Raw genomic sequence first — 14455 nt, forward strand, 5'->3', positions numbered from 1 at the left:
ACTCTTTCTCTAGACTACACTGATTCAATTAAATTTGATAATCATCTGTTGTATGTGAATGAGGAATTTCTTTCACCAAAGATAAACAGAAAAAAAGAGAGGGTTTCCAGTGATGAACCTCAAAACAGGGAAAGGTAAAGATGCTAGTTAGCCAGCCACCAACTCACAACTGCCTGAAGGTTACCTCTGAGGAATCAGGTAAGGAAATTCAAATCCCAAGATTAATAAGTTTATAGTTGAAGCCAAAAGCATAACATGTTTAAATTTTAGGACTTTGAAATCTATTGTTATAAAGATTTTAGAAATATAGCAAAAACATCTATTAGGAAATACTGACATCTTTCAGATTCCAAATTATATGTAGATGATGATGAAAAACATATATTCATAAGAAGCCAGCTGCAAACAGTGGGTGAGAGTATGTATTTCCATAGCAATGTGGACAATAGGATCCTTTGAGCATCTACTGTCTCCTCTTCAGTGTTCACACTTTCAAACTGGCACATGGCTCAGAGCAAGGTGTTATTTGGTGTTATTTGACTTTTCAGGTTAGAAAGGAAACTTAATTAATGTCATGATTTATTCATTCCACAGAATACAATGAAACAGAGCTAGGGTAGGAATCAAACCATTACCCCAAATCTGTCCAAAAAAACTGTCAAAAAAGTTAGACATTATTTGACTTATGGTCATATTATTATGGGCATATTATATAGCCTTCTTATGGGCAAATATCTCTCAACATTGTCTTATTTTTAATGGTATTTTCTCAATTTTTAAAATGACAGTTTATGTGTGCAAAAACTATGTTAAGTATCCCGTAACAAGCTTTAACTGGTAAGTTCTTTAGTGAAAGGCAAAATAGGAGAACAGGGCTTTATCCTTCAGGTGGGAGTCATGGAGGAAATGTGGTTTCATTAACTCTTTGTAAAAGTGGAATCAAAAGGCAGAAGTGAGGAAACCACCATGACCTAAGCACTTGTGATATGTATAGCAAAATACCATAGGGCCAGCTGCTGTTTGCTGTGCTGAGCAGACAGTGGCCCCACAGGAGGTACACTGTTGTTCTTTTATTCTATGACTTTCCCGTGTTTAGACAGTTATTGCCAATTTCTTCAAAACTGCAGAAATCCTCTCTGTTGTCAAACAAAGATCCTTTAGCAAATCCCTTTATGCTGGAGAGAAAAACTCATGGGAAAATTATGCGTTAAAAAGTGTAACTTGCATTCTACAGACATCGTGACTCTCTGATTATCAGACTTCACAGAATTTGAGCAAGAAGCAAATTCTTTGGAAAGAACTTTGGGATGGCCATGCCATCACATGGCCCTTAAAATACAAATGCACACAAAGCCGGTCTTTCTTCTGGCAAAAGCCATGCATAAGAAATCGATGGATGAAAATTTAGTTGGAATGTGACCTCACAGTGAAGACATCTTCCTTTTTATCTCCAGTTTGTGATTTTTTGCAAACAGAATGAACCATTTCACAACAGGAAGCCACTGGGGATAAAAAAGAACAGGAAATATGTTCAAACGAATTAAGCTTGTTAATTCATATGCTTTGACTGGCACATTTTTGCTTTTTCCTCTTGAAATATACAGTCTTTGTTTATAGCTGTCGCAGAGAATCGGGGGAAATGAGTGCCTGGTGTGCATGAGAGATCCATCATGTAATTACCTGGAGGAAATTAAAATGATACATACTGTAGTAAGGCAAATGGAATGTTGAACAATTACTCAGGAAATCTATTGGCCAAGGTACAGGGCATTATTCCTCAGACATTCAGGTCTTAGAGATTTGCTACCCACAGAGATGTGAAAAACTCCCTTGCCTGTTGAACCCCATGGGAGGGCCCTGCAGTTCTTCATGTTCCTGCTCTGCATAAAGGAACTGGGTGGCAAGAAGCATGCATCACCGAAGCACCGCGGGAGGGTATCAGTGTTCCCACTAATAAGAACAAATGGAACCTTGGCATCCGTAAACAAAGCATGGAAGGCTTTTAATTTTTCTCAGCTTTTACAATCAACTAAAAGTTACTAGGGCATTTTCATGGGGTTAATCACTTGCTACTTTGATCCAAACAAAGTTTTTCCAGGCATTATTCACAAAACATTTGTCAGCCTGGCAGTCACTGATGAACAAACTCAAACGTGAATGAACATTTGCTCTTTCAAGGTCCTGCTACAAAGGCGCAAATCTTGTCACAGAATTAGAAAACAAAAAGAAAATTAAAACAAAACAGGGAAGGAACTTAGCACCCCTTGGGATACATATAAATTAGAATATATGAATATATGGAGGCATATATATATGCTAATCAGAAGTTAAATATAATTACCTGCATAAACTCTGCATTTAAAAACTTGCAGAGTTTGGAAATAACTGCAATTCCAACATTTTATGAAGAGTGGGTTTGTAGCTGCCACTGACTCAGGACCTTCTTCTTCACTACGTGGTAGATGATGTCCAGGGAAACAAAGGGGTCATGTCATGCAATTTAAATTTTTCACATCCCTATCTTGACTGTCTAATCACTGATAGACATCAGCTAGCACCTAGAATATGTGCACGTAAATTTCCGACTCATCAACATAAAGAACAATGTTAATTTCAAGTATAGCTAAGTATGGAATTTTAGTGAGGATATTTCAACTTGATGAAATGACACTAGACATTTGGATGTAGGGCTGATATTTCTAAATGATAACTGCATTAGTTATTTTTTTTTAGTTAGAAACATTTATACTAGGGAAAATACTGATGTATTTTACATGATTTTCCATGTGTATTTCTTACAGGTTAAAGAATGCATATTAATGTTCTTTCCCTGTTAGGCTAATGGAATGAATGTTTTGGGTGTTGGGAGTATATAAGATAAAACAGTATAAAGTAATTCTTTTTGGAATATGTGATTTTCCTCAAAAACTATAAACTTTCTGTTGTTGGGCTTTTTCCTTCTATAAAATAGCATTTGGATACAGACACAAGTTTGTGCAAGAGGTCAGAGACTAAGGATAGTGGATAGAGGGGATGATGTTGCATGTTGGCTACTTTCTATAGATTGTTCCTAGAGATAACATTTTTAAGAAGACTTTTTAATGTGTATGTGTAACTGTGTGCATGCATGTCTGTGCACCATGTATGTTCCAAATGACTTCAGAGACCAGAAGATGGCATACAGTGGGTTTTGGAAGCAGACTGTCTGGGACTTCTAAAAGAGCAGTAAGTGCTCTTAACTGCTGAACCATCTCTCTAGCCCTCTTTTCAGCTTTATATGTATGTGTGTGTCCCTGGGTGCATGTATATGTGCTAAATGTGTGCACGTGTCCATGGGGTCCTGAAGAGGGCATCGTCAGATCCCTTTAAGCTAGAGCTGCAAGCAGTAAGGAGCTATCTCATATGGGGAAATAAGCTCAGGTATTCTGCAAGTACAGCAAGCAATCTTAACCACTCTTTGACCTTTCTAGTCCCTAAAGCTAATGCTTTCAAAAAGTTGTTTTGTTAACATTGTCCAAGATTAGTATATTCAGGCGAAGAAAATTGAGATGTACTCTTGTGGCCTCAGGGAACGGGTGGCAAAGAAGTGTATTTTCTACCAAAACCCAAAAGATCTGATAAGCCAATTATGTGCTACTTGTGAAGACTGTCTGGATTCTAGTTATTGATTCTAAAAAAAATAACATAAATAATTGAAATTAATGTTAAAAGAGGCTGATGGTACTAGCTTGGACTTTTTCTTAAGCTTTTCTAACAACATGTCATGTAATTTAAAGTTTTCACATCCCCATCTTCTTGGAAAAGAGAAGAATAACAAAGTCTTGTCCCCCAGTATCTAAGCTAGTAAAGTATGAACAGCAACAGAAAACAAATTGCCTGAACTCTTTCCGTGGAACCTCACTAGACCAAGCCCCTTCTCAGGCCTTCAGCAAGATAGTAGCACGGGACACAGGTTTCTAATAACTCTCTTTAAAATGTAGGAGAAAGGGCAAATTAAATTGCAAATGTTTAAGAAAGACAAGAACATTCTGACTTTTTTTGAAGAAAATCGATAGTTGTCAATTGAAAAGGTTGTATGAGATTAAAATAATAAACTGAAAATGGACATGCAAGCTAAAAAGAAAGGAGCAACTGCTCTACCTATGGCTAAAGGGTTAGCCAGGTTCTCTCCCCCTCCCCCTCCCCCCATCCCCCCCCCTCCCCTCCCCCTCCCCCTCCCCTCCCCCTCCCCCCCCCCCCCCTCCCCCTCCTTCCCCCTCCTCCCTCTTCTTCTTCTTCTTCTTCTTCTTCTTCTTCTTCTTCTTCTTCTTCTTCTTCTTCTTCTTCTTCTTCTTCTTCTTCTTTTTGGTCAGAGGACCCATCTCCATCTAACTTCAAAGAAAATGGTTTTTTGTCTTCATTGGTGCCTCATTGGCAACTGGTTGACATGTTCTTGGTTTTTGTTTGGTTTTGGTTGTTTTTGTTTTTAGCTCATTTGGACTACTGTAACTAAAATACCACTGGCTGGATAGTTATGAACTAGAATAGAGGGCCTGTAGTTGCACAGCCTGGTACAGAACAGACAAAGGCTTTGAAGATGTTACTGTTTGGTGAAAGCACATTTCTTGGTTCAGTGAAGGCAACTTTTACTTGGTAGAAGAGTCAAATTTGTACTCTGGAAATACAAGTCTAGTTCATAGGTCTTGGCTCCACCCCTGAGTCTCAATTGCCTCCCAATGACTTCAGCCTCTAATTCCACCAAACAGAAATTTGGGACAAGGGCAATGTACAAATATTTCAACTATAGCATTTTGATTCTCAGTGTTATCTGTATTCATTGCTTTGCCATACTTGCTAATATGCCCTGGGCCTATCTAAGATTTCTCATCTAAAAGTTCAAGTACCCATCCTGAACATTTCCTGGTGAATATGTACAAATTATCTCCCTAAAGTATAGGTTTTTCTATGACATGAGGATTCTTTCTTTACTCAGAACAGTGTCAAACAAACAAGAGACTGCCTAAGACCGAAAGGAAAACTTGTTGACCCAGATGGCTTGGCCTGGATTCAGAGTTCCTAAGTCAATAGGTCTGAGAAGAGACCTAAAACCTTACAAGTTGTGTCAGTGGTTCCAACATCATCCCCGGAGAATCATTCATTGAGAAAAATTCAGCCTAATTCCTAAATTTATTTTAAATTTCAAGCTTTGGCCATCACTGGGTCAATTTATGATCAAAGTAATAGAATCTAGAGGTATACATTCTATGTGTGTGATAGCAAAGGCGAGGCAGTTCTATCAAACAACTTAATACTATCATTTCTTTATTGGAGAGCTTCAGAGACAGGTGTCTGTCTCTGAGTCCTTAACCCTCAGTCTCCTAAGCCCTACATGACTTTGAACACAGGTAGTATTCATTGTGCCCTGAAGCTTTCTCATTTTTCCTCAAGAAATGAGGATTTGCCTACTGAAAAACAGATTATAGCACCTTTGCAGGCATTTACTTAGTGTTATCTACTATTGTTCACACTTGAGTTGTCCTTCAGATGCCCAGCCTTAGAGCCATTTGCCTTTGTAATTCTTAGTTCTAATTCTTACCATAATTCTGTAAGGTAGCTATTTTGTGCAAAGTTGATGGGAGAACGTGTGATAGGTGATTTTAGTTGTCAATTTGACATATTCTAGAATCCTATGTGAAGAGAATCTCAATGGATGGAGGTGTTATTTTCCTAAAGAGAATTGCCTGTGGACATTTCTGTAGAGGATTGTCTTGCTTAACTAATGTGGGTGGGAACACAAAGTCCACTGAGGACAGCTACAGTTTCAAGGTTTGAGTCCTATGCTGTGTAAGAGTGGGTAAAGTCAGGTGAGTGGTAGACCATATGTATTCATTCTCTGCCTGCTCATGACTGTGGATGTGACCATTTGTTGCCTTGATTTCCTCACAATAATGGATTATGATGTGGAAATATGAGCCTTATAAATTTTTCTCCCTTCAAGTTCCCTTTGTCAGGATATTTTATCACAGCAACTAGAAAGGAAGCTATGATAGAAATCTCATGGAAATTTAAACTGCATCTGATTTGGTTTTAAAGATGTCTTCTTTTCATTAATCATGTTGGTCTTGTTAAATCTGTGATCATATCATCCCCTTGCTTCTTTATTCCTCATAACTTTGTACACTGGAAAAATATTCAGCAAGTGTCTGGTCTTTTTCCTTTGGTGCTGGGGTTCAAGCCCATGTCTTTCATTACATAGACAAGAACCTTGACATTGAGCTATGTCCAACCTCAAGAAAATTCAACTGACATTCCTTGATTGAAGGAATTCCTGGCTTATCCGCTGCTGTGTCGTACCAATCTCTATACAGCAACCTGCCTTCATTGAGCTTTGGGAGTCTTTCTGGAAGGTGCTTTCGTGGAAACCTTGGGTTGTCCACAGTGAGTGAGTCAAGATACTGCTTAGCATCAATTTCCAAATGTCTCAAGAATTTAAACACCAAGTAGTGATTAAAATAAATTAATGTCAAACTTTCCATAGTGTGGCCATTCACCATTTGGATTTTGATAAGTTGGGAGATAAAATTAATATTATAATGAAAAAAGTCTAAATTATTCTAAATAATTTATCCCAAGCCCAGCAAGGGTTATTCAGTCAATTCTGATTCTGCCATTGTGTCAATGATGGTTTAAATTCCCTCATCTCAATCTAAGTGTATGGGTAGGTAAAATGAAATTAGTTGCACCAAAATCAATCTCTGCTTCTCTTAATGTTTAAAATTAATACTATGTGAAAGTCAAATGTATTGACTTTAATTCTGTCTGTTGTGAATATGTCATTTCTGTGTTCCTTGGGATCCTGAGTGACTTGTCTTCCACCTCTCAAATCATGTAAACTCCTCCAAATGGATGGCATGTGCATCCCTTTACAGTAGCAACTCATGATTATTCCATAGTCACTGATATTAGAAGTATACTTTTCAAATCAAATTTAAGGACTTAATTAAGTTTTTAAATTATTTTTCCAAGGAGGTACTTTGCAGTACACTTCTCTAATAATACTTTTAAAATCTATCTCTAACTTTCTTTATTGAATTCTACTTTGAGCTTTTGGAGGGAGACAAATTTCTTCATCAGGAAGTGTATTTCTGGTTATTAAGATGCACAAGGGGAGTGTCACTAAAATTTGTATCTTCCTTAAGTTTTCAATTACTTACCAGGGGTGCATTTCTGAGTCACCATCTCTACCTCCTCACAACCAGCAGCTTGGCGGATACACTCAGTAGAACCCACACATGGAACTTTTACATTCTGTAAAGAATAATATATAGTATCTTATATAGCAATTAGGTAGAACAAATATGCTACAATTTGTAATTATCATAGCTATTACCATTATTTTTAATGAATCCATTCTTGAATTAAGGTTATGCTTGGTTTACTCACAGTATTGTTAAGACTGTTATAAAAAATGAGCAAGGCTCTCAGCCATTTATAATAAAAGCTGAATGACTAAACAGACCTCCATTTTTTTATTTGCATTAATGAGTTCATCCCCAAATATATATGCAATAATATATAAAATTAAGTTATAAATGTAGGGATGTGCTCCAAGTCACCATGAAAATCTGCATGCAAATGCATAATAATCACAAATCTACAATATTACAATATTAAAAAATACCCACAATTAAATTATCATGTGGAAATAATCATAATGTTATTGGAAACTCAATTATTGTAGCAAGCCTTGTCGGGGAATTAGCAGAGTATGGCAAAGACAAGTCAGACCTGAATTCATCAAATATATATTATCACAATATTACATGTTCACTTCGATTCCATGCAAAGACAAACATCCTCTCTCACTAGTATCTGCTCGATGCATTTGTATTATTCATGAACAACTCTGTGATGTATTATACATACAAAACTGATTGTACGCTTCTTGCCGCAGGCTCTGATGCAGAGACACAGAATTAATTTTATTATATACACATGCATGATAATTGGGAAGGATTTGGTCAAGTACCAAACTACTCCTGTGCTCCCTTATTCTACTTTCCAAAAAAGAAAGAAGCAGTAAGAATGTCAAAAGTCAAAAGCCTTTTCTTTTCATGAGTGAAATTCTTTGTCACCTAGTACAGAAAGTTCTAAGGTATTAATGAGTCCCCAAATGGGAAGAATGGTCCAAATACTGCTCTTTATTAAATCAAGCACTTGTGTTCAGTTTTCTCATGTACTCAAAACTTTGGTTCAAGAGACATCACAATTGGAAGTGTTTGGGAATCGCTTGTTCACTTCGCCCTGTGTCTGGCAGCTATGGTAGAGGTGGTCTGACTGAACTGTTGTGTTAGTCACTAAAACTAGGCAGGTTTAAATGTAACAACTTGCAAGGATAAGGCTGCCAAGTGCTCTGTGTCATCGTTACCACCCTCTTGTTTCATCACTTCTGCACTTGCAAGGCTTGTGCCCTTTGATGACTTTTTTTTTTTATCTTTCTGTTCCCATGCTTTTCAGAGGGCTTTCCACATAGGAGAAAATAAACACTTGTTTTGTGAGTTGAAGACATTAGTCTGGCATTGCATTCTGTCACAATCATCTGATTTTCAAGTTGGTCTTTAGCAGCACTAGCCAATAGAAACAAAATATAAACCACAAAATTTCCTGGAGCCTAGACTAAAAGATAGAGCAGAGAGAAAGATACTCAATTAATTTTAATAATTTCCTATTTAACCCATTGTATCCACATGCTCACACCTTCAAACCACACTTTATATGAAAAATGTAAATGAGGTAATTATTGCTCATCTCCTTTAGGGAGAGCCTTCTCCAAGAATCCACTATGCACATGGCCTGTAGCTGGGTGTGCAGAAGTCCCCCCTCCCCATGCCATTCATCCATGCAGACTCATCAGTCAGTGCACAATCCAGATGAGCATAGCAGCAACCCCTTTTCCTCTTCAGTGGAATATCTGTTTCTCTGATTTAGAAGTGTCCACCCCACCCAATAAACAGAACAAAGAAAGATCACTTAAAGCAAACTTGAAAAGATGGCAAGGGACATCCATTTTTGCTCCTCTGGGACTGTAGATAGAGTTGCCTCTGGCTCACACAATCTCCTTTGCTCTCTCTGAATTAAAATGTCCATCGAAGAAAGAAAAGCATGAAGGAAACCAAACATAATCGAACAGTTTCAGGAAGCAATCACATCTCTACCTAGTGCACCATGTTTATGCTACTAAGTCCTGATTCATAAAATGATATAACACTGTATCTTAGGCCAATGAGGAGAGTTAAGTTATATGTATTATGCTTAGTACAGTGCCTGATATATATATATATATATATATATATATATTATATATAATATTTGACATCTAATAAAATGTCTCTTAAAGATTTATTTTTAACACTCTCTCTCTCTCTCTCTCTCTCTGTGTGTGTGTGTGTGTGTGTGTGTGTGTGTGTGTGTGTGTGTGTGTGTGTGCATCCCATGTATGTATAAGTGTAATAGAAGCTAGAAGAGCATTGGAGCCCCTAGATCTGGAGTTACAGGCAGTGGTGAGCTGCTCAATGTAGAAGCAACCAGGGTGTGATTTCTGTCTCTTCAGCCAGAGCCACACCTAGAGGATAGGTGGGATTGACTGAATTAGGAAATCTGCCTTATAAAAGCTATGACTATGAGGAATTTTATGGAAATGCTGACAGGGAAGTTCAAATGCCAAGGATTTATGCAAAATGTATTTAAATACTGTGTTAAAATTAGGCTCATGTGTAACTTTTCTCATCACTCCCAGAGTGAAAACTTGAAGGAAGGAGGGAATTTTTTTCTCTTCAAATACTTGGCTCTAATATTGCATTCAAAAGATGGGGCGGCTGACAAATACATGTACAAGAGAGGAGGAAAAGACACAGCAGAACCTCATGTTGTGTTGCAAATCATAAATGCAACGCATAGAGGAAAACCCAGGTGTGTGCTTTCTGTGCTTCATGGTGGGTTGGCTGCAGCCTTCACAGCTGGTCCTGAAGCTCTACTGACAAAGAACCTTTCCAACAAGCAGCAACTTGATGGTGGCAGAGGAGTGGCTATAGAGAGAGTGAGGGTGGAGGGGTTCTTAGGGCCTGGGTTGGTTCCCTGGATTCGTCTGTACCTTGGGCTTCTTCTGCTCTACCGCTCTTTCTTTCCCCACACTTTGATGCATAAGAAGATCTTGTGATCGTTTTTAAATTTTCTCTTACCTTTGATTTTATAAATTAGCAGCATTTGGACACTCTCATGATTTCCTCACTGAAGGTCTTAAGTCTCTCTTCTAAACTTTTTGATTTTAGGATGTTCATTTCAGGTCAGTCTTGAGTGATCTAAGGTTCCTTATTAGTCCCAGACACTTAGATATTCATTGCAGAGGACACACCTCAAAGTGACATTGATGATGTATTTACACTTTGCTTGTATATGAAAGCCATCTGTAAACATGGTGCCTAGGATAAAGCTACGTTTTGAGTAAAGGTGTTTTATTATTACTATTGGTGCTGTTGTTTGTTTATTTAGTTCTTATTGTCTCTTCCACATGGGTGGAGTATCCCTTAACCTAAAGGATTAGAACCCAAAGTAGTTCAAATTAGTGTTTTAGTTTTCTACATGTTAGAGTGTTTGCATAACCTAATGAGATATTTGGTAGTGTAAATCTGAGCATGAATTTCTTTATGTTTCATTCTCACATATATCTTAAATATTTAGCCTTTGGATAATTTCATACAGCCATTTGAAATAAGCATGGGCATGAGCTTTCACAGGGGTGGAATTTTCCTTTTAGTATCTTGTCATTGCTTAAGAAGTTTCTGATGGGCTGGGCTGTGGTGGTGCACTCCTTTAATCTCAGCACTCTGGAAGCAGAGACTGGCAAATTTCTATGAGTTTGAGGCCAACCTGCTCCACAGAGAGAATTCCAGGACAGTCAGAGCTGTTGTTATATAGAGCAACCCTATCTCAAAACAAACAAGCAAAAACGTAGTTTCTGATCTTGGAGCATGGTGTCTTTCATATTTTAGGGTTAGGAATACTCAGATACTTTGGACCTGAAATATATGTGACTATTCATATGTCTGTGTCTGTTTATAGGCTGACAGGTGACTGTAATAACAATATTATATATAAGAGACTAACAGTCATATGTTACAAAACCTGTGATAATAAAAAAGAAATCTACAATGAACTTTTTGTTGGCAAGGATTTTCTCTTTGCCTATAGTCTATCCCAGTATTATTTACAAGAAATGAAAATATGAACCACACTATGGCTCAAATACATAGTTTGAAGTTTTTGATAACTACAGAATAAAAATAAATAAATAAATAAAAGACAACAATCCAGGTCAATTAATTTAACAGTGTCATATATTTAACAAGATTTAAACAAAATAATGGAGTCCTTTTCTTCTACCTATTTTTTTCTCTCTTCTTGCCCTGTGTCTCTGTTATACTCCCCCTAGGCACTTACCATCATATGTTTCACATTGCTGACCACTGCCTTTCATATCTCAGAGAGCTGGATCTGTGATCTCCAGCCTTCTGTAGTCTGTAGTCTGAACTGCAGCAAAAAAAAAAAAAAAAAGAGCCAGACTACTCAATGCAGATTGACATTTGCACAAAGGAAATACCCTTACATTTGAGCATAACAATTACTTTATTGTGTGATCCTGAGCCACTTTGGGCCATTCCTCATGCTTTGCATTAGGGGTTCTTTGAGATGCAATATGAAATCAGTAATAATTAAAATGATATGCTCTACTATTAACATTCTCAAATCTATAAAGCAATGTGATCTATGCCTGCAGTACTACCCATGCTGGCTAATTAAACAGCATACAGTTATAAATGGCTATTCTAGGCAGTTTTCTGTTCAAAATTAGAGAAATATGGCTTATGGTGTCAGGGATGCTAAACAACGAAAATGGCTTCATTCCATGTTGACAATAGAGCTTCTTGTAACAACTTGGGCTCCTGTTGGACAGCAGGTCAAGTGTGGGCACATGGGAACCCAACATCCATGCCTTGAGGACTGAGGTTGCAGGATGGTGTGCAGTATCGCCTCCTCTTTGTGATCTTTCCTTCTCCTTTAAGTCAGCATTCTTGAGGGACCAGGCAACAGTACCCAATGAGGAACACAGGCTGCACTCCACCTAGCAATCTATAATATGCAGTGATCAGCTCCCTAGGATTTGGGTGTGTAAAGTCAAAGACTTGGCTCCATCCCCTCTCCTCCTCCCTCCCCTCTTTGTCATTCACTCCTACAAATCAGAACTGAACTGCTTGCTTCCTGCACTTGTTTTCCAAGTCATTCCATTCAGTTTCACAGCCATCATAGATTCCTCCAGAACAGAACTTAAACTAGCTTTCCCTAGCCCTGGGAAGTTAGTGGAAGAATCTTAACTTTTTTTTTTAACATTCTCCATTTCTACATGCCAAACAGTCTGTAATGACCTTCATGTTGTCAACCATCATTGTCCCTTAAGAATGCATAAGGGGTCTGGCTATAACCACTGAGCCTGGCACCCAGTTGGTAAACTATGCCTGAGAGAATAAACGAGTAAATAAGGTACCACAAAAGTAAATAAATTCCCATCACTTTCTGGCATTCTCTATTGAGCCTTAAATTTGAATGTTGATGTGGCCAATATCGTAAAGCATAAAGCATGAAGTTTCTGCTTAATATTTCACAATGCTTCTTGTGCCCTCCATGGGTGTGTAACTGTCTGGGAGCTGTCATCATTGGGTTGACAACATCAGGACAGGATATGTCAGTTACCTGCAGCTGAGGAAAACATCAGGGTCAAGGTGGAAGTTCTAATGAAAATGCATCTAACCATTGTAAGTCAGGAACCTTGAGTTTCTGCATGGAATAAATGGAAGGAAATAGGTTACAGAAGTTAAGTCATCCAGTTAGGCCTGGTGATGTAGCTTGAAAGCCCATCTATGCTAGAGGATTAGGCAGAATGTCAAGGGTTCCCTGGACTAAAGCGTGAGCTCAAAGACAGCTTAGGCAACTTAGAAAGACTGACTCAAAACACAAAGTGGGAAATGGCCAGAGCAAATAGCTAGATAGTTGAGTGCTCACATAGCATATAGAAGCCATAAGATCTAATCCCTACTACTAAGCACACACAAACATGCAAAAAGATCAGCTGTTCTGTGTTATGATTTGCTTTCCTCACTATAACTAGAGGGCATTGAGAATAAAAGCCTTGCTGTCTCTAGAAACAACTCAGATCCGTGGGACAAGGATGTAATTGCTGAGAATAAAATGTAAGGATTTGCTCAGAATAATGACCCCTCTAGGCATCTAGGTGTCCAGAAATTCAGATATGAAAGCATCTGTCTGGCTTATCTAGGTTTGTATTATCCTTCTTGCTTTTCAATCTATTTAACTTACGTTCACCAATAGTGTCTTTTCTCTGAATAGTGTAATAAAAGAAAGCATAGACTCCCTGGAACATGACTCAGCAGAACTGCTTTGCACCTTGGGTGTGTTCAAATGCATGGAACACACTTTAGTGTCTTGACTTGCTCAAAGAAAAGATGAGCTGGTCACCAAACAGGTGCCCCATAGAAGGAAGATGAATCACAGTGATTAAATATATCAGGGTGATCATTTTGGACCAAAGTGGGGCAACCTGGAACTGCTCAAACAGCTCTCAGAGTCTGAATAATGGAGGATGACCCTGTATAGAAATGATAGTGAGTAGTGGTTTCCCTAGAACAGAGGTGCTCCCTGCCAGCTACTTTGTTCAGCCCAGCAAATAAAAATTCTAGGGTTCTTCTTCAGTTTTAGCCAGTCTGCTGCAGGTGGAAGCTTCTGTATAAAATAACCCTTGTGACTCCATAAGGAGGTGAAGATGCTCTCACTCACACATGAATGAAGAGTGGAACACACAGAAACAGAGAGGGGAACAGTGGTTGCAAAGAGCTATGGGTGTGAGAATTGGAGAGATGATCAAATGCACAAAGATTTATGGATATTTATAGTCGCACAGTGTACTGACTATAGTTAGTAACAAAATTAAAAATGACTAATAGTGGATGAAGTGATGGCTTGGCATTTTGGAGTGCATACTGCTTGTGCAAAGAATCTGCGTTGGATTCCCAGCACCAACTTTGAGTATCTCACAACTGCCTGTAACTCAAGCTCAGACACCAATTTCTGGCCTTCATTAGAACCTGCACTCACATGTTTAATATACACACAGACACATGCACACAAATAAAAATAACTATTTTTATAGTGGTTTTAAAAATTTAGATTAAGCGTTCCATTCAAAAAAAATGTTGTCAGAATATAAATGTCAGTAAGTTTGATTTTGTTACACAGAATGTTTTAAATCATGTATATAATTGTGTGTCAATTAAAAATAAAAGCTTTAAGTTTAAAAAAGGATAGAGTAATAACAAGAAAAAATAGTATTTAGAAGAATGAAGGAATG

At 37.9% G+C, this 14455-nt stretch overlaps 1 long non-coding RNA gene across 1 annotated transcript; it reads right to left on the reverse strand.

Moving 5' to 3' along the window:
• Positions 1-280: 280 nt before the first annotated feature.
• On the reverse strand, positions 281-14075 carry LOC118238475. Its single transcript, XR_004768906.1, has 4 exons — positions 12784-14075; positions 11476-11565; positions 7194-7287; positions 281-1502 (listed from the first exon to the last, which is right to left on the reverse strand). It is a non-coding gene; the product is annotated as an uncharacterized LOC118238475 (long non-coding RNA).
• Between the last annotated feature and the right edge of the window lie 380 nt (positions 14076-14455).

Source organism: Cricetulus griseus, chromosome 3 (genome assembly GCF_003668045.3).
Source record: "Cricetulus griseus strain 17A/GY chromosome 3, alternate assembly CriGri-PICRH-1.0, whole genome shotgun sequence".
Classification (NCBI taxonomy): Eukaryota; Metazoa; Chordata; class Mammalia; order Rodentia; family Cricetidae; genus Cricetulus; species Cricetulus griseus.